The sequence below is a fragment of the Dromaius novaehollandiae genome, chromosome 4 (assembly GCF_036370855.1).
Source record: "Dromaius novaehollandiae isolate bDroNov1 chromosome 4, bDroNov1.hap1, whole genome shotgun sequence".
Taxonomy (NCBI): domain Eukaryota; kingdom Metazoa; phylum Chordata; class Aves; order Casuariiformes; family Dromaiidae; genus Dromaius; species Dromaius novaehollandiae.
The window spans coordinates 41,103,449-41,123,710 of NC_088101.1; the positions used below are offsets into that span (position 1 = coordinate 41,103,449).

At 39.8% G+C, this 20,262-nt stretch overlaps 1 long non-coding RNA gene across 7 annotated transcripts in view; it reads right to left on the bottom strand.

The window, feature by feature from the left end:
• The window catches only part of LOC112995290 (uncharacterized), a 209,553-nt gene that overhangs the window by 147,625 nt on the left and 41,666 nt on the right, over positions 1–20,262 (bottom strand). The window lies entirely within an intron of this gene.

Sequence of the window (20,262 nt, forward strand, 5' to 3'; positions counted from 1 at the left end):
CTTCATGTATGCAGTGTCTTGGCATTAATCTTTACATTTCCATGAAATCATTTGGACTTGGATTTTCACAAAGAAAGAAGGCAAGGCAAGAGAATTAGCTAGTGTTTACTGAAGCAAGAAAAAATATCCATCATTTTTAAACAGTTCTACAAAAATAGATTAATTCTCCACCATGCACTTTCATATTGTCCACAAGTTATTTTTGTCTGAGTATTAATAATATCCAAAATGTAAGCTCAAAACTGTTATGGGTGAGGAAGGATTACTGAAGTGTCCAATTATTATGGACATCAATCGTATGCATCAGTTACAGTTGCCTCTAAATGCTCCATCGAAAATATATTAAGATATATGTCCTTATTTTTCCATAAATAGCCTCTTTTATTTAAAAGAAGAAAAAACCCTCCCCAAACTTCTGATTAAAAGTTCTGTTTCAAATCTCTTAAGCATGTTAGAGTGTGATATATAGACAGTTTTAAAGTAACCATGACAGTGTGTGTTAAAGCTACAATTGCAGGGCTGATTCTCAATTTTTAAGGCTGCTTTACATCAGCCTGTGTAAAATGATTAATTACAAATTAAGTTTCAGTCTATTTCATGGTATCTTTATTTTACTGCTTACTGAGCTTTTTCTGCAGCCATCATGCTGAGCCATAGTCGGCTGTACTAATTATTGCTTTCCACTGTGTTATGTGGAGGTAATACTTGGGTCAGCACCTGCATTAGGGTCTCACACCTCTCTGCACAGTGCCCCACTGCACAGGGTGGATTTGCCCTTGGGCACTTGAGAATGGGATCTACAAGAGCCAGGGTGCAAAGCCTGCCGCTAACTGTTGTCCCTGCTAGGGGCTTAGGCACCTGCATAAACACAGCTACCTGCAGTGGCGTTCACTTTAGTACCTCCTCATGTTGTAGGAAAATTAGGCACTTTCATCAAAAGCAAAGATGGAGGAATGTTCCTCAGAGTTCCTCAAAATCCCACTGTCAGAAGGATGTGGAAACATAGGGTTAGTCCCCATTTCTTCCTAAGGGAAAATGAACCTATAAGCAGGCTCTAACCACTGGACTGAAGTGTCTGCAAAGGATTCCTTCAGTTTCAGCTACGGAGGTGGTTCTGCTTTGCCTGAAATAGGAATCGGAATCCAGGTCTCCACATTCTCGCATTTAATTAACAATTGATTAACAAGTCATTCTTTTCCCATTGAATCGATACAAGTTTTATAAAAAGTCAAAGAACAGCAGCAGTAATTCTCATTTAAGAATATGCAAGTAAGTTGGGGAAACCCAAGATGCAGTGTCATCCCTGATTCAGACCAAGAATTTGAACCAACATGCCTCAATTCTCAGGCGAATGAAGCCACCATACTGCAGCATCTCCTGAGGTAGCAACGTACTTCTTAAAGCTGTTCTAGTCAACATTTCAGTCAACAAATAATTCAGCATTTAGTACCATAATTTTGTATTAGTATGTAGTTATGACATTTGCCTGGCACTTGGATTCCAGGTCAAGGATATCAAAACATAGATAGACAGAATTTAAGTTGCCCTTCCCTTCCCCCCGCCATGAGTACATGAGTACTTCTACTATTAAGATACTGAGTTGCAGGCAGGGGGAAAGCAAGGGAAGCAGCATCGTGCTAATCTCTGAACGGGTCTTACTCTGGACTCTAACAGTACTTCTGGGTCTGGCTCATACAAGGGAGACCTATCTACCATACAAATCCCATCAGATGTAATCTAGGATCTCAGCTGCTCAGCGTGTAGTTAGTTCTGGGCCTGCCTGGAAGAACACATTCTGATGCCTGGTGAATTTTACTGGCAGAAATCTAAGTGTCTCCAGGCTTAGGCAGCAGCAGAGCGGGAGTACTGAACAGTACACAGTTAGATGCATACAGATGCACTAGTATTTTCCCCCGGCTCTGCGTGGGCACAGGCCAGCCCTAGCCTGGAGGCAGAAGAGCTGCACTCATGTATTCTGCTAAAGCTTTTACAAGTTGCCTCAGAGGAAGGCATAACAACTTGCGCGCTGCACTGCGCACACAGCTCCACGCTGCGTCTGCTCTGGTGCTAACAGTCACGCAGCCTGTTCAAAGCTGCAGCCATTAGACTACGAGGGGAGATAACAGATGCAGTGCTGAGTGAGTTTGCCCAGGGTCTTAGGGGAGGCCAGCGGAGCTAGGTTTTTGAGGACAGTGCTGAACCCTCTCAGCTAGCATTATGAGTAAAGACTCTTTACTGAGAACTGTGATCTCCACATAGTGTAGCCAAAACAGGACTAAGCAGAAAGTACATCAATGTGAATATGAGAAAAATTACATTTGAGAGTACAAGCAATTAAAATAGAGCGGGTTAGGCATGCACAACAAATAGATTTATATACTTACATATTTATATATAAATTGTGCTGCAGAACTGTGCAAAAACTGTTTGGTAGGGCTAAGTTTGTTGGAAATTATTGTCCATTGCCCTGTAGTTGATACAATCGCGTCTCATACAGAATGCGTAATGGAAATACAGACATTGCCAAAATAGTGGTAAGTTAAATTATACTAAGAGTAATAACTGAATGAAAACTATTAACTGCGTCATATCTATCAGACCCCCAAAGAACCACTAAATTCATAGATTAGTATAATCCATTATCTTGCTTCATAGTTTCTAAACTATGTCAGGGACTTCTCTTGTATTAACCCAAACAATGACCTTAAGGGATGAATTTTGTCTTTGAATCCCTGAGTTATTTACCTGGTGCTGTCATTATAAATGCCACTTCACTATAAGAGAGCTATTTTGTGTCAAATTACAAGTTCTTTGCCCTAAGAAGCTAGGAGATGTATGTAAATCCATGCAGGGTCAGTGTTGTTGAAGACAAAGGCCATATTTTTAATGCTGCATTGTAAATTACTGTTTATTCAGTCAATAGAAATTTTCATTTCTCATCTTCATGTTGTAAAAATATTAAATTGAATGTTTTTCAAAGAGAAAATATGAGGGTAGTGAGGTAATGTGCAGCTGTTAAAACTGCACCTCTGGGACATATGGAAATTGGAGAATAAACAGCCACTTCAAGAAGCAAGAAAGAGGGAGCAAGAACAGGTCTGTTGAGGACTTAACTGATTAAAGGACTTTTCCTTTTTCCCTAAGTCTGGGCAGTGAGAGAAGCATGTTAAAATGAAACTAGGGCAAATGAAGACACAGATCAATTGTAAGTGCTGTCTAGGGAAACTGAGGAACTTAGAGGAGAAATTCCTCTGATAATTTGAGCCTTGAAGTTCAGGTCATGTTCTCAAGCAAGTGAGCCTGTGTCTGTATACTCTCTGAATCATTCCTTTCACCTAAATGCAATATATGTAAACAGCTCTCTCCTGATAATATATCAGAAGCAATGGATGCATTATTAATTCCAATCAGTACATGGGATGAATGAAGCATGCATATTCCTCAAAGCTCATTTCAGATGGGGATATATTAAAAAATTGGTGTTTGGGCTATAACTTCTCCCCTCTCAGACTTCACAGAGCTCTTTTGCAAGGAAGAGAGCATCAAGCTACAGAACTTAAAGACTGTGGAATAACCTATCTGATAATGGAGGCACAATTCGGTTTGAAAAAATCATAATTCTTTTTGCTGATACTGCATGAAAGAAACAGACCACGGTTTGCCTCTCAGACCGGGAGCTGGATTTGCAGAACTGGGTTTATATGAAACAGACTTCTATTTGCATATTGTGCAACTCTCATACATACAATGATCAAGGAACCCTTCAATTTCATGTATACATGATCTTTGCAACAGTAGAAACTATGGTTAAAAATATATGGGGCCAAACTCTTTCTAGCCCTTCAAGTGACACAATAAAAAAAAGAGGTCTGGGGCAATTCTCCCATTTACGGCCATCCTCACAATTTACAGCTCTTTGTACTCAATCAAAGTATGTTGCTAGCATTGTGACTTTTTCATTTATTTAAGGTAAGGGAGTTGGTGAAACAGCTAGAGTCCCTACATTTCACACTGGATCAGAACGAGCATATCTTAGTGGAGGAAGGCCACAGTTCCACAGCATTACTCACTGAATTGAACCTGAAAGTACAAGTTAAAGAGGATACACCCTTCCCCAAGGGGTTGTGAGGACTGCTCCAGCAGCTAGCCTTGGAGAAATGTGAATTCATTTCTCCTTGCTTTAAATCACTGCTGCACACTGCATTTGGTAGTATTTCTTCCCAGCCATACTCGTGTTGGTGACTCCACAAAGCGTAAGCGCATAGATGCCACATGTCTACTGCCAACGTAATTCAACATAATTCAGTTTCCCAAGCTCAAAGACAATTGACATTGTGTCCACAGATACCATTGTACTGAGTGCATAGCTACACTGAAAACCATGTAACAGCATAGGGAGAACTAAGATAGCTTTACATTAGTTAGTCTTGGCTAGTAATACTGTAGCTGTGACAAAGTTCCCTTTGGGCTGATTCATTGTGCATGTGTTAGTGCTAGTTTAAAGCTAGCTCAGGTTCCTCCCAACAGTCTCTAGTACTGACACACCCAGAGGCACCAAAAGCCAGTGGCCACTTTCAAATATGTGATGTGAATGCCAGTAAACCCTGCTGCTTTAGCAGCGCATGCCTTTTCCATGCCTCCTTAAGCAGTCCTTCTTATAAAAGAAACAAACTGACTGGGAGATCCACAGGGAAGAATATTTTACACATAAGAAGCAATAATGTACTCACAAAAACACTGTCTGACAGATGGTTATGCCAAAATACAAATACCTTAAGACAGAGCTGGATGCAGCCATGATGGTGTGGGTCTGTGCAGCAGCAAAACGTCTTTTCTGTCACCACAGCATGAAGCAGATGCTGCTTTTGGCAGTGCTAGTAGGACTGGGCAGCATAAACGTCCTTCCCCAGAAAAGTTGCCTCTGATTCAAAATGCAGTATTCCATACTCGGATTTCTCTTATGGGAGATGAAGTCTTTGTCATTAATTATTGAGTTTATCTGCTCTCACAGTCAACAGAATGTCCTGCCAGGTTTCTGCAGACCCTCTGGACACATCTGTTTGTCAGAAAGATGAATTCCTTGTTTTTGCATAAAAATCCAATGATGCAAAAAAATATAGTATTACAAATTTTACACTTTGTAATCTCATCTTCTTTCTCTCTGGCAGAGGAGCTAATGATTTCCTGACACTCGATGGGGTTTCATTTAAAAACTGTGAAGGACTAAGAAAAACTGGAGGAGCATTTCCTGAGTGTAGAGACCTACCTCTGCTTGTGTAGAACCACACAGGAATTTCTTGTGTTTGCATGCATTATTGAGGCTTAAAACAATGTAACTGCTAGCTGATTATTTGGAAATTAGACCATAAAATAGGGTTATAAAAATAAAGTGTTAACATGAATATCACACTTTGAGATAATTACATCATTACTTATAAGAGGCAATCAAACAAATGAATAGTAAGATTTCATACCTAAGATTACAGGGATGCTTTATAATGAGAGCTGAAGACTGCGTATTTTTTTAATTAAAATATAAATTTGGCTTTATCAATTTTCTTAGGTTTTTTTTTTCAGATAAAGCTCAGCGAAAAGCTTAACTCCACTAGATTAACTTACTAAACACAGCAGTCTCTTCCTGTAAGAAAACCTTACTAACCTTATTAAATGCACTGTTCATGGAAACAAAAGTGTTTGGTGAAACTTCCACTTTAATTATTGGAATAATACTGTGGAAAACAATGAAGATTCTGTGAGAAATCACTAGATCAGTATTGATTTTTATTATGTGGACTGTATTTCTCCCCAGTGCTTCACAGTTTTTCCATCTGTCTCTTCATCTCTGGCCCCAGTGAATCCTTGTTTCTCTAAGATTTGACAGTATCTCAGAACCGAAATGTTTTGCTCAGAAATCCTAACTAGGGTACTCTGGGGATGCCCTCTTTCCTACCACCATCAGGGAGCAGCTCTAACCATTCTTAAACTTACACAGTGCTTTTTCTTCCAAAGATATCAAGACCCTTAGCAAAGGAAAAGGAGCATTTCCATCCCTGTATTGGAGATAGGAAAATTAGGGCACAGACAAAAAACGGATTGCTGGGTGTCATATGGGCCATGTTTACTGCCAGTGGCAGTGTCTGTGTGGGCTCAGCTAGCTACGCCAGATGGCTGAATCCAAAGGCTTCTACACTATCTGTAGGAACAGGCTGGGAGTCCCTCCGATGACAATTGTTTTGCTAAATAAAACAAGAATAGAAAGTGAATCAGAGCAGTATACTGCTGATAGTCCACACCACTTAATTAGCATGCTCCCTGGCACTGTTTCGGGCTGTGCTACCTAGCACTCTCCCAGACGTGCGCAGCAGACTGTTCCCAATAGATAATACGGACAAGACTGATGGGGTTCTCTCACTGTCCTCCAATATTGTACTATTGTTGCACCCTCAAACATACCCTCAGTGCCACATCTCAGGGCATACAGCACACACCCACAGGCTCATGCTAAAAACCCCCTCTCTGATGGGCTGCAACACAGCTCCCACATGATTCCAGAGTCTCTGAAGCAAAAAAAAAAATACAGAAAATAATAAGGATGTCTGAGGGCCACAGGGACAGCACATGAGGTGTAGAGGAGAGCTAAGGCTAAATGCAACATACTGTGCAGGAGAGAGACTGCCAGTCGACGCTGTATCTGACCACTCAGCCAGAACAGTGCATCGCCCAGTTTTACTGAGCTATAGCTTCCGCGTCTGAACTTCCTCATGTGAAGGAAATTCTCCATTCTTCTACAAAGGGTAAGCAAAAGTGTTGGCAGCAAGCATGATATGGTACATTGCTCCTGAGTACTATAGTCAAGCCCCAACCTGACTTGACAGTACAGATGGAGTTGCTGTGAACATATAGTGGAGCTAATACAGGACCCTGTAGCTCTCTGAAAGCAGAAATATGAAAATCCAATGTATTTCTGACCTGCTCCCTATATGGCCAACCTGACTCACTATTACTCTCATTGTTTATTTACCTTGCTGAGCTACTGGAGCAGGTAGGAACTACATATATTTTTACACAAACACACACACACGTAAAACTGTATATATTTTAACATACATATATGTAAAAACATCCACAGTTCTATATATAATATAAAATAAATATATGTATATATATATACATATACCTGTATATATATATTTATATAAAATGAGGTAAGGTCTCAGCCCTGAAGGGCCTGAAGTCTAAGTACTGTGTAAGATTAGAGATAATTGTTATACACAATAGAGGGACAGGGCAACGTGAAGAAGAAAAAAAAGGGCTGCTATCCAAGCTTTGTGTATAATTGATTACAAGGACATAAACTGAAATGAAAAATAATGCCCTCTCTAATTGCTATTCAAAAGCCTAAGCTTGAAATACATGCTAAAAAATGTTTGCAGTTTTATCAATTGCATTCATCAACCTTTCCCTTTTAGTACTTGTTCAGATTATGCTATGAATGCTGATTTTTAAACATCACAAGAACTTGGCTTTCTGACTTCTTAGTTAGTTGGAAACCCCAACAGTGTCTTGACGTATTCTTGATAACAGAATCACAGAATAGTTGGGGTCGGAAGGGACCTCTGGAGATCATCTGGTCCAACCCCTTGCTCAAGCTATATCTATCAAGCCACATCTATCTAATATCTCTCAAAATCACTTCTTCTGGCTATAAGATCAGGCAGTAACTTCTTCTAACCTTACTTTGTGTTCATTACCTTTGATGTTCCTGACAAACTCTTAACATACTTCATAATCTCTGTGTCATATACACATGATACAGCTCATTTCTGGCTTCTCTGATTTTCTTATAGCTGTTTTGTATAGCTGTTCAAATCCATAAAGAAAATCGAATACTTCATTTTTATTGCTTGGTTTACTACTTCCCTGAGATAGAATATGACCGCTGCCAGAAATTTTCTGTATTTCTACGAGACTGTATATATAGGATGTATGGTGTACCAGCCTGGTACTATTACAGGATACTAGTCTGACATTTTGGCTGCACTATACTTACCTTGATTTATACATAAAAAACTCCACACTAACAACCACTTAAAATCACTATCTATGCAATGATAATTCAGAACCTATAAAGCAGCGGAAGGAGCTGTTTGATGGAACAAGGAGGCAGAATGAGGCAGTCCAGGCCAGTGAGGCTTCCTGACAGTAGTGCGTCTTGAAAGATTCTGAGGTTTGACTCAACAGCGTTTGCTTGTCTGTTTTGTCCCGTTATACAGAACATTGCTTGTCCCTTCTGGTGCATACAGGCAGTCATCGCATGTGGGTCCTACCACTGAATGGGTAGGTTCCAAGTGAACCAAATATACAGACTTTTACATGTGGTGCTGACTGTATTATAGTGGCTTTGAAATACCTCTCCTTTACTTTCCCTTGCTCTTCTCCCCACCCAGATTTTCTCCTTGAGATCTATGAATGACAGTCTTTCTGGGACTGTTTTATAGCTCTATGTCTTTGCAAATCCAAAACAATTGACATTTAAACAGCAGGGAACAGCCACCAGTGCAAACAGAGCTACAACTCCATCACAGCAGGGCTTCCTGTTTAAAGAGGATCAAATGCTGACTTGTCAAAGGAAAACAGGTAAAATGGGGAAAGTCACTGATGCCTTTTTTTGTTCTTTATTTATGTTGATATTTTCAGGTCAGATACTGCATCTATGTTTCTCCACTGAAGTTCTGCCTATCCAGGATTACAGTTGCTGAGAGGCAAAAGGAGATTAAAGGGGTAAATCATCATCAATTTCCAAGATACACAGACTGAACTGTACTTCTAATCTTTGTACCACAGGGTGTGTAATTCTTGGTTTTGGTGTCCATATCTGAACTTCTGCAAGTGGAAGTGCTTAGTGCTGAACTCTGATGGATGACTACCAGCTTCTGTTACCAAAAAGCATTAAGGGATCTAGGAGGTAAATTTCTTTAAATGCTGAGGCTTCTAAATCACTAGACTCCTTTGAAAATCTCCCCATAAGCAATCTCATACCTTCACATACATATTCAGCTCACACACCCTGCTCTCCTGCTATTGCTTGGAAGGACAGCATCTGACTGAAATTTCATGGGACCCATCCCATTGCTCTGACTGAAGGTGGCCAAGTAGGCCAGCAAATGGGCCTTCATTTTACCCAGCTACTTTGCAGCCCTAAGCAAGCATATATCCTCTCAGGCACAGGCTGGAGCACTCTCAGGACGGAAAGCTTGCAAACACTTAATGTATCCTCGGTACGGTTTTGGTTCATACCGTGTAGATGCAGCAAATCTGAGAATGACTAGGCCTGCTTACAGCCCAGTGCATCAGCAGGTATCCCTAGAGACTGAGCTACCATCAGGCTAATATCTAGCAAAGTCAATAGAAAGCATGCAGTTTGTGGAGTTTGCCACTCTTCTTGCCTTACAGTGGAACCTATGCCTTAGGATGTCACTGAAGCGTGACTTTTAGCAGTGTGTCTGAAAAAAGTGGGCATCTTCTGTTTCTCCACTGGCATTTTAGAGACCATGTATTTGCCTGTAGCACATGTTAAGAAACTTATCATCATATTCCTCATAAAAAGTATGATAGACAGGATGGCCTCTTCATATGGCAAGGCTTTTAGCTCTGCCTCATTTCCTGAGGCACTTTACTGATCACCCCTGGATACTTCCCTTCCTGGCTGTCATTAAGGTCCAGCTTTAACTTTCAGAAATTACTTAAGTGGCTTGAGTCAGTAGGCAAGATAGTTCTCAACCTTCCTCTAGAAGGATGTTGCTGACTCTCATTGTTAAAACAATCCTGTTTAAAACGTGGTATTGGTTTTCTTCAAAATACCATGAAACTGGTTTAGCAATTAAAAAAAAGAAAAACAAGCCCAATACAGGTAAAATTTGAAATACGTCTGTATGAATAATTTTTTATAATGTCTGAGACTCATATATAGCCACATTTAGAGCCTGATCCTCTCCAAGGCTGCTGAGAATGCTTGCCTACTGCAGCTACTCAGTTTCTCACTAGACTGGGAGTTCTCTGGAGAAGAGAACTGAAAGCTCACCCTGATTAGAAACAGTCTACTTGCATGATCCAACCTTAAAGAAGAATAAAACCTACACAAGGGGAATTGCCTATTAGAGTTTGAAAACACATTGTTTTTTTATTAACACATACAGCTAAATTGATTTTTATAATTGCTGATATTAAAAGTATGATCTGAGGTAGTGTTCCTAGTATATTTTTAAAATTTGACTACAGGACTGGTAAAAGGGAGATGTAGGCTATAAAGGCACAGATGTGTTCCTATAGCTTAGTTCCTATGATCTCGAAAACACTTAACACAGACTCTGCTAGAGCTGAACACTGGCAGGAGTACTTCAGTCCTAATGTACTTTGGCAGGTATTTTATTCAGATGAGCAGCATGCCACTTCAGGTCATGATTGGTTTGTGAATCCTTGCTGAAGATCTCTACTGAGCTCTCCAAAGGCTGTATGCCTGTAAAATTACACCAGACCAAAATATTATTTTGAAGGGAATATAAGAGAAGCCTGATGTCTTACTATTTTATTTTATGGTCACTTACTGTGTCATGTATAATAAAAAAGTACTAGTTATCTAAGACAGAGACTTTACTATTTTTTTCTGAGAGACACAATTTTTGGAGGGTGTTATAAGAAGAGAAAGGGGAAAAAGTTGGGCATTGGCAAATGTATCTGAAGGGCATGCTAACTAAGAACGAATTATTGGGAAAGAAGAAAAAGTGCTTCCCATCTATCAATTTGTATTATGCACTCTTGCTGGTACATAAAATAGCTAAACACTCATGTTCACCATTTTCAGAAGCAGAACACAAACAGAATAGCATGTCCTGTGAACTTCTGATCAGATTCTCAGCTCCCATAAAGTAGGTCAGTGTAGTTCTACTACACTTCATAACACTAAGCCCATTTATATCACATTGTGGCACCAGTCTTAAGAGCTTTCCCTTTCACACAAACAATTTCAGGTAGAGGCTATAAAAAGAAAAGGACTATGTTAGAGCTATAATAACTCTTTTGTATGTCCTACTTTTCTGTTATAGGAGCTGTGTTTAGATGGATTACTGGTAATTACAACTCATGTCCTCATATTTAAGATCCAAACCCACCCCCCTCCCTGCCCCCCAGGCATGAGTGAGAATGGCGGGGAAATGGGCTTCGCAAGTTAGAGCCACCAATGAAATAGTCACAACAGGTGCCAGCAGCAACAGGAACATGGGGGAAAAGGCCAGTTAGCAACTGGTGGCTGTGGGGTTCTGGAGTCGAGCTTAGGAGGAAAGGAGAAGCTTGGGTGGGAAGACTCCCTGGCCAGGGTGAAAGGACTAGGTTTACAAGAAGATGAGTTCTTTTGCAACAGAGCTTTAAGGGACAATATGGGAACAGAAAGGAGAAGCAGAGGGCCTGAGGCCAGAAGGCTAAATTTTAGAAATGAAGTGCTCTGTGCTATGGTAATAGAGAGAGTCAGGGATTGGTACTATGGTCAGTGGTGGGTAATAAAAAAAGTCTTTGCCCAGGTCTATTAATTCCATACGTATTAGGTGTCCTTTTTACTCAGCTAAGCATTTGACTTGATGCATCTGCATTAATGTCCACAACAACTGATCTCTATGCTTTTTAAGTGTTATGAAAGGTGAAAGAAAGTCCAAGAGGATTCAGTCACCCAAGGAGGAAGGGTTTGCCTGTCATTGTGATAGTGCTTTTAGTAAGTAAAATATTTTATTCTTAGGTTGCCCTGATAAACACAAGATCTGAAGAGATGCTACTGAAAAATATTTCACTCTTGTTTAAACCTGATGAGGTTCTCTGCTTCTCCTCCCCACAAGATGAAACCATTTCCAATTTAGCAATTCGGTGGACACCCCAAGCTGAACAGTCCAGATGGAGCTTGAAGCCAGTTACTTCAGCCAGAGTTTCAGCAAGTCAGCTGACAGCCGACAGTTGCTCCTTCATCTGTTCTTGTTCCCATAGAAACAGGTACCAAGTAGTCAAATTTGGCAAAGATGTATATAAAGTTCTACCTCTTCTCTGTGACCTGGGGCTCCTTTCGTTGGCACTGGCATAACACAAGCGACCAGCTACAGAACCGTCAGATCCTGTGACGATTATATGAGGTACTGACTCAGGTGGGATAGTGACAGTGCTACGTCTCCTCAATAAAGCCATACTGACAATGAGTCAACAGTAGTAAAAGATCTGCAGGTTATCAGATGGAAAAGCAAATAAAAAGCATGACCCCTCCACCTCCATAGGTGTGAGTTTCCCTCCTTGTAATTTAATGGCATTCATTTGTCCTAATGAGTAAGGAGCAAAATAGGTTGTTTGGGTTTCTTTCATTATATCACATAGAGACACAAAACATTTGCTGCTGAAATCAAACTCTTCCTTTTGTAATAACCACTTTCTGAAAAGCTGCAGCCTTGCTGTCTGAGTGCTTGCAAACTGAGTGCTTGCTCTTTTGGGCAATATGTTACTCTCATGTACTCCTACTGAAATTATTCCAGTTTTTTAATGGTGCAGATGAGCAAAAGTTGGCCTAGTATGTATGTTTTGTGGCACATACTCCTGTAAAAAGGAGATAATTCTACTTGGCATTTAAATGTGTTGAAAGGGAGAGAAAAATATGCATCATCTTTCCCAGGATGGGGCCCTTGCTGCCTCAAAATTGTTACTGATCTTGTAGACATACCAAGTATGAATGATAATGCTCCAGTCTGAGTAAGACTAATGGTGCTGGTGGTATTTCCACCATGTGTGCATTTTCTTGCTAAATTCTTATTTCCTCCTGTGGTACTTCCACCATCCCCTAAGGCTAACACTTTTGCGTTCTCCTGTTGAGACATTACACTATCAGATGGACATCCATTAAAATCCAACCTCCAGATAGATTAATTAACGACTGGGGAAGACATCCATTCCAAAAGGTACTATAAAATAAAGCACCACTCTGGGAGCTCTTTGCTCTATTGTGATATAATTTTACAAAATTTGCACAAATGTTTGTGATCAGTTTTGGTGCTAATTTAGAACCTGATATAGGGGGACACCACGAGCTTGTCATTCCCACAGTCTTCAAGCTTCAGCAGCTTTGAGCTGCTCGTAAGGCAGCAGGTGAGTGAGCTAACTGAGCTGGCAACCAACAAAAGTAATAAAAAGCCTATGGAAAAACAAAAACTCTTGCCTGTTTCCACGAGAAACATTTACTTGCAATAACATTATGCACTGCAATGCAGCTAGGACAGATTTTTGATGGTTTTCATTAATAATGAACATTTTAGGATTTTTACTTTAAGAGTAACTGCTAACAAAAGCACTTTCCTTTCATCCTTATCTCCCTTTCAGTGGAAGGAAATAACTTTACATGTTATGGTAAGTCAAAGAACTCTGAATTCTGCTTCTTTCTCTGCCTCTAAATTCATTCTGGTAGACACAAACCTGCAATTTCAGTCTGGAGCAGCTGTTAAGAGTCAAAAATGAGAATTTTTTTTTAAGGAGACAGATGAACCTAGAATCTCCACTTTAGTAAGCTTTGCTTCTTGGTGTCCAATACACCAATTTATTCAATTTCTTTTGTAGCTGACTCAGAAACTGGAATTCTCTTAATAGCGAACATGAGGCTCAGTGTAGGCTTGTTTATATGCATAAGCTGGGACTCAAGTAGGCTTACAAACTCTTACTGAATCAATTGGTTCACCAATTCAGAGACTGCAGCTTGTGCATAAAGGGGCACACAGAACAATTACCTGTGGTGTTATCTCATTTTTTTAGAGCATCTGAATGGCTGGAGAAGGTCAGATCAAAGGTCTCCCTAACCCCGAAAGGCTGGAACAGATCTGTAAGTGATGTATAAGGGGGAGAACAGAGACAGAGCAGGCATATATACACCTCCCCAGAATACTTTCTATTCTCCAGAGAGCTACAGCTCCTGGTTTCCTGTGCCAGAGGTAATATCTCTATATTAAATAAATGCTGATAGATTTGAATTCCACAAACTTGTCCAATTGCTTTTTAAGCCCATTCAAACATTTAATATTTTGTGGCAAGGAGTTTCAAGGCTTAACTGCATGTTGAATGAAGGACATGTCCTCCTTTGGTTTCTTTTCATCCCAGCCCTTGTCAATTCAATTTGCAGACTCTCTCGACCAACAAAGCTCAGGAGCTTCACCACATGTTCTTGAAATACCACTGCCTCATGCCTGTCAATAAACAAATCTACAATCCCAACAGAGTACAAAGCTGTACTGTAACCAAAAGAGGGAGAGACTGGCCCTGAAGGCAGAGGGAGTAAGGTTAGTAACTCCACAGAAACTCCCACAGACATCTGCAGAGCACTAGGTGGGCTTTCACAGCAGTGCACCAGGTCAGGTCACCTTTCCACATCCAGCACAGCTCAGCTCCTGGAGCCTCGGCTTCTGTCAGCCCTAGCCTTCTGCATACAGATTTGCTAACCTAGTAACACACTGAACAGAGGGTTTAAATTTAACAATATAGTATGCATATTTGTGCTAGCATCCCTAGACAATACAAAGCAGAAATGGGATAGTAGCAAACAACCCAGTTCATCCTTTTTTTGTGGTACCCAGTACCAGTATTTAGTCTGCAGGTTATTATTATGTTAATATAACATAGCATTATATTATAATGACTTTCCTTAGTACTCTTACCCCACATATGTAGCATATCTCTATTCACTGGTATTTATTTAAAGATTATTAGGATATCACATAGGAAATAATGCAGCTACTCCAAAAAATAAAGGTTTTACATGTAGACATACAGACTACATACAGTTTACAGAAGCTTCAACAAATTATATTTATACCAGAGACTGAACTGTCTCCATCAATAAATTATGATGTGGGTGAAGACAAAACAACTATTAGTAAATCAAAATTTAGTTATTATCCAAGGATACAGATTGTTTTTCATCTGTCTTCACATGAAATTATATAGCAATACATTCAGCATTTTGCAGCTTTGCTTTTCGTCAGCAAATCATTTCTTATAAAAGCAAGCAGCAGGCCAGCTATCAGTGAAAGGCAGGCATCAAGCATCTCATTATTTGAGACATGAGAATGTAACAGGAAAATATTGCTGTTTCAAAATCTTTCCTCTGCTGTCTGTGGTTATTACTGTTGCTATGAATATGTTGCTTTTGAAAGTTGCTGGACTGGCATCAATGGAATCAGAACTTGCCCTCTGCATCCACAAGACCCGGATCACCAGTGGCAGTACAACACTTGCCAATCAGCCTGATGCTATACACTACCAGCTATGTGCCATTTCTAATAACTCAGGTTGCTCTGTGTTCTTCAGTAGGACTTTGTGTGCAGAAGTGCAGGCTAAGGAGGTATGCATCTCCATTCAAACCCAGGAGGTCTGCCTCTAGCAGCTGGACAGGAGGTTTGAAGCAGGTGGTTGCAGCAGAATGAGGTTTATTTACTTGGATGTCTGGTCTTGGCAGAGTGCCCCAAATGTTCTGCATCATGACTTTTCTTTAAAGCTTGTCATTAAAGTTGTTGCCCATCCCAAGTCTTTGGTGTTTGCTAAAAAATATTTTGGACTATCACACTGGATAAGCGTGACTATTCCAGCATTTGAAGTATATAAACAGATGCACACAAACCCTTATCAGAGCATACAGAAGACTTCTAAACATGACTTAAGCAGATACCCAGCCAGAGTTGGCTCAAGGTTTCTCCACAATACAGGTAAAATTCTGTCCTCACATGTGGGGTGGCAAAATTCCCTTTTGACTACTCCCTGCAGGTGCTTCCCGCCCCCCACCCCCCCAGTGCAAGGGAAGTCCTGTGCCAAGAGATGAATAGGCAGTGTTGTCACTTCTCACCCTCTGTTTCCCCGTCTGTCTCCAAGTCCTGCAGTCTTGCTCTGTGCTTTGCAAAGGAGAGCAGCAGGGACGCCTGGCCACAGCAGGGCAGATGGAGATCAGGAGTGACAGTCCCAAATGCCTGAGCTCTGGTCAGCACAGAAGCCTTGCATCCGCCCATGACTTCTGAAGTCACCACACAGAGTACAGCAGAGAGTTCAGTATGCAGCAGCAGTGGAAAAGCAAAACATCTTAAGATCCCATCTTCTCCCTCGCTCCCTCAGCGCTGAGGCTCTATATTATGTTATGGGTTCTTTCAGTATTTCAGATCTTCCCCAGGGTTTATTCACTTCTCATACACACTGAATAGGTTAGCTGGCCACTTCACTGGTATACCACTATACTCCTGCTAGATCCTGAAGCACTCATTCAGAGAGTTAGCCTACTGCATTGCCCTAACTCAAGCCATGTTATGAAACTTTAAGGCAGAAAATGATTAACATAATTTCTGAAATCTAAAGAAATTTCAGCTATGGCTAATTTCCCTAGGCGTTCTAGAAATTCCTTCTTCTTTAAGACATATGTAGGTCAATCTAGTGTTATCAGTAACTATCATTTAATGAGAAAACTAATGCTTTCACTGCTTCAGACATTTTTTTCTGAAGCTGACTCTGTATTTTCAGAAATCTCTTTTCTAATATAAACATACAAACAAGGGGCACAAGGTATAGTATGGATGACTATCCTCTGTCCTTGTACTTCAGCAGGAGTCTCCATCACTCCCTCCCGTACATAGTATTTGTTCTCCCATTCACTAACTCTTTAAGGACTGACTTGACACTTCACAATTCACCTTGATTAAAGAGCAAAGCATGGCTGAACTGTCTCAAAAGCATACCAAAAAGCACTTTTCGCTTTGTACCCCAGTCCTTCCAATGCTTTGATAGTGTACATTGAAACAGACTGGGAAAACTGTCTGAAACCTTACCACCTCGCACGTAACTTGAGCAAGAAAGGGCATAAGAACTGTGTGAGGAAAGAAGCTTCCTTTCCCTAGCCACAAAATTCAGTAACACCTTAATCTGTACGAGGATGGTTAGGCTTGGTGTCATGGGCATGATTCTTGTTGAAGGCAATGACTGAATTTCTCATTTTTCTGCCTAGCATAACAAAGATCTATTAATTTTGATTAAGATCCTAGCTCTGTTAGCCTGGAAGTTGCACAAAACTCCCTATCTACCTGCAGTCCAGCATGTAAGGAGAAAAAATCCATGGAGTACATTAGACGGTTTTCTTCCTTCTCTTTAAAATGCCTAGCAAAAATCTCCTGTATAAAATGTAAAACAGTTAATTTCTGCAGTTGCAGCTTGCAATGACATAAACAGAAGAAAAATCGATTCAAAGTAAAAGACAATAGTAGGGCTGCCCATGAACTTTCTTCTCTCAGCATTTTCTAACTCTTGAAGTGACCAGTCAGCTCTGGTAATAGAAAGCAAAGAAGCAAACACTATTTCAAATGAGTCATTAAACAGTACTGTCACATAATATGATTGCGATCTGTTCTAATCTACTTTATTATCACATTGCTCAATATGTACACATGCTCAGTCCAAACTGAAGGGCGACTTTTCTTTCACTTGTTTAGGTTTTGGGGGTAAAGAGTTAAACATCTGACTACAGATAAGGAAAACAAAACAAAACAAAGAAAACAAAACACTCAAGCACCTAAGCAAGAGAGATGATAAAATAGAAGATAAGAGTAGAAATATGATTTTCACTTGAAACTTTTTATTCACAGTGTCTAAACAGTTTAGATTTCCTCAAAACACATTATAGATTCAGTACATAATTCTACTCAACAGTGACACAAGCAGCATACCATATTCATAACAAAGAATTGTATTAGGCAGCACAAACAAAAATTAGACGGATTCTCTGCAAAGCCTGACAGGAGCTAGAAATACAGTAAGGTCTACTGACAAAAGAGAAAAAGAACTGCATACAGTTTATGGTAGAAACACTTTGCTACTAAGATAATTGCCTCTGTTTATTACCTGCCACATAGTGGTACCGTTTCCCAAGTAGTAAATGACAATATGCTTTTATTGAGAAAAATGCTTGGCAGAATGAATCATTTAAATGGTTCAGCTTTAGAGTCAAAATAGTATCAGTTTACATTTATTTTTAACTGAATAATTTTCTGCAAGATGATCATTTTAAAACAAGCGACAATGCAGATTCAAAGTACTGCCCTATGAGCTGGTGAGTTCCCCAAGGTAGTGTTGAAGGCATGCACTATTAACAGAGGTACCAGCACTCTTCAATCTCAGATCATAAAAAGCAAAATACATTGTTAATGAAAGACTGAATACTAGTGATGCCAATAACTGTAAATAAAATTGGATTAAGGGCATATAATCAGCCAGGAAATCCCTTAGGAAGAGCTGATTAGAAGTAAGCAGTGAAAATGGCAAATTGTGAATTGATTGAAATGTGAATTCTTTACACAGACCTTTGAATATAGTTGCAGAAAGCCTGAAGGACATGGACATGGTCTGTGAAGGGCATGCCTGTATACAGGAGCATACTGGTGTTTCAGGTGCCATAGAAATAGACAGGAACATCAATGCTGTGACTGAGCAGAAAATTGCAATGGTAAAGAAAACAGTTCTAAGACAATTTTTAAAAATGGTTTCTTTTTAAAGACTTCTGAAAGCCCTGTAATTTCTCAAAGACCAATAACAGAACTTTCTAAAACATCTAAAATGACTTCTTCAATTTGAACATCAGTAATTAGCTGTGGCATTTCGTTTTCAATTGTTCCAATAATTTGTAACAACAGTCTACTAACTTTCTTTCAATTATAGCTTAAACTATAGAATAGGAAAAAAATATGGCTACCAAAATGTAAAATAACTGGAAAAAATGTCCATCTTTTCTTTGAAAAGTAAGCATTTGGGGGCCATGGGAAGATTTTCAATTTTCCTGAGAGAATGAGATGAGAGGAAAACAAATGGATGAGGACAGCTAGCTACAGAAGAACTTTGTTTATTAGACTTATGCAAAACTAGGTCAAAATGAAGCAAGACCACATGCCCTAAAATGAAAAGGCCAAAAGTAAAGAAACTGTAGAAAGGTATTCATTACCTATCAAGCCTGCAGGAAGTTAAAATGTGAAAACAATTAAATGTCTTATAGATTACAATATTATCAACATTAAAAATGTGTATTAAAAAGATTAGCATAACTGAGAATGATTTCATATTACATAAATGTAAAGTGTTAGGGATCACAAAAGGTTACAAACAGTAAACCAGTGTGATCACAAGAAAAAGTATTCTCCTTCTGCCTATGTTTACTCGTCAAATGTGTTATATAATGACTTTTTCAGTGGAGAATTGAGATTTTGATTTAAATTTCTACAGACAGGGCCTGTTTTCCATTTAAGAAAAATCAAATTTTCACTGAAAAACAATCTTAGGCTTTCTTTTTTTTAAAATGAAAATTGTAGAGGTTCTTCAGAAAAACAACCTTTTTCTGATTAGCCCTACTATTCCCTTTGGCTACCTTGGAAAGAGGCCTGGAAGAAAATTCATTACAAAATAGTAAAGACAGAAATTCAGAGACCAAAAGCAGTTCTGGAAAGGAGGGCTGTGGAAACAAAGACAAATGAGTGTTTTAAAAAATGTTTATGCTAGACTGATTCAAACAGCATTGTGTAGCTTGTGAGTGAAAGGAAAAAAATAAGGGGAGCAAACAGGCAATTATCTTGGGAAATGGATAGAGCTCGTATACCCCACCGCTCTTCCCCAAACGATGGACCTCCCCAGGACCTTGGCTGGCCAGGCAAGCTTTGCAGCCAGTTGAGGAGGAACGATGCCCCCAGGAAAGGGTACCAGGCAGCTCTCTCGCAGCTGCCAAGTTCTCCCATGGGTACAGCAGGTTACTCCAGCTTCAAACTGTTACAACTGGCAGTGGAGCCTTGGGGAAGCAAAACTGAATGGAGAAAGAAAAAAGCTAAGTAACATGCAGAGAGACAAAATAACCTGCTTATCTACTCTTCCACTACCCTTCCTCCACTATTTCCTATTCTGTTTCCCATAAAAAGATGCTCTTCTCACCGTAATTGCTTAACAATGCCTTGTTGTTTAAACTTGCTTTAAAACTCAAAGGTGGGAACCTTGTCCTTACGCTTGAGGGCAGATTGTTTTTAATCTTTATAAATTTAGATGACTTGTACTTGGCAAATGACTTTACTAATGTTAGACTGGGTGGGCCAAAAGAATGTTCCAAATGCAAAACCAAAGAATTTGAAGGAAAATGAGACAATGATGGAGCAAAAATGCAAGCTAGCAGACACACAGTTTACTGGCAGAAGG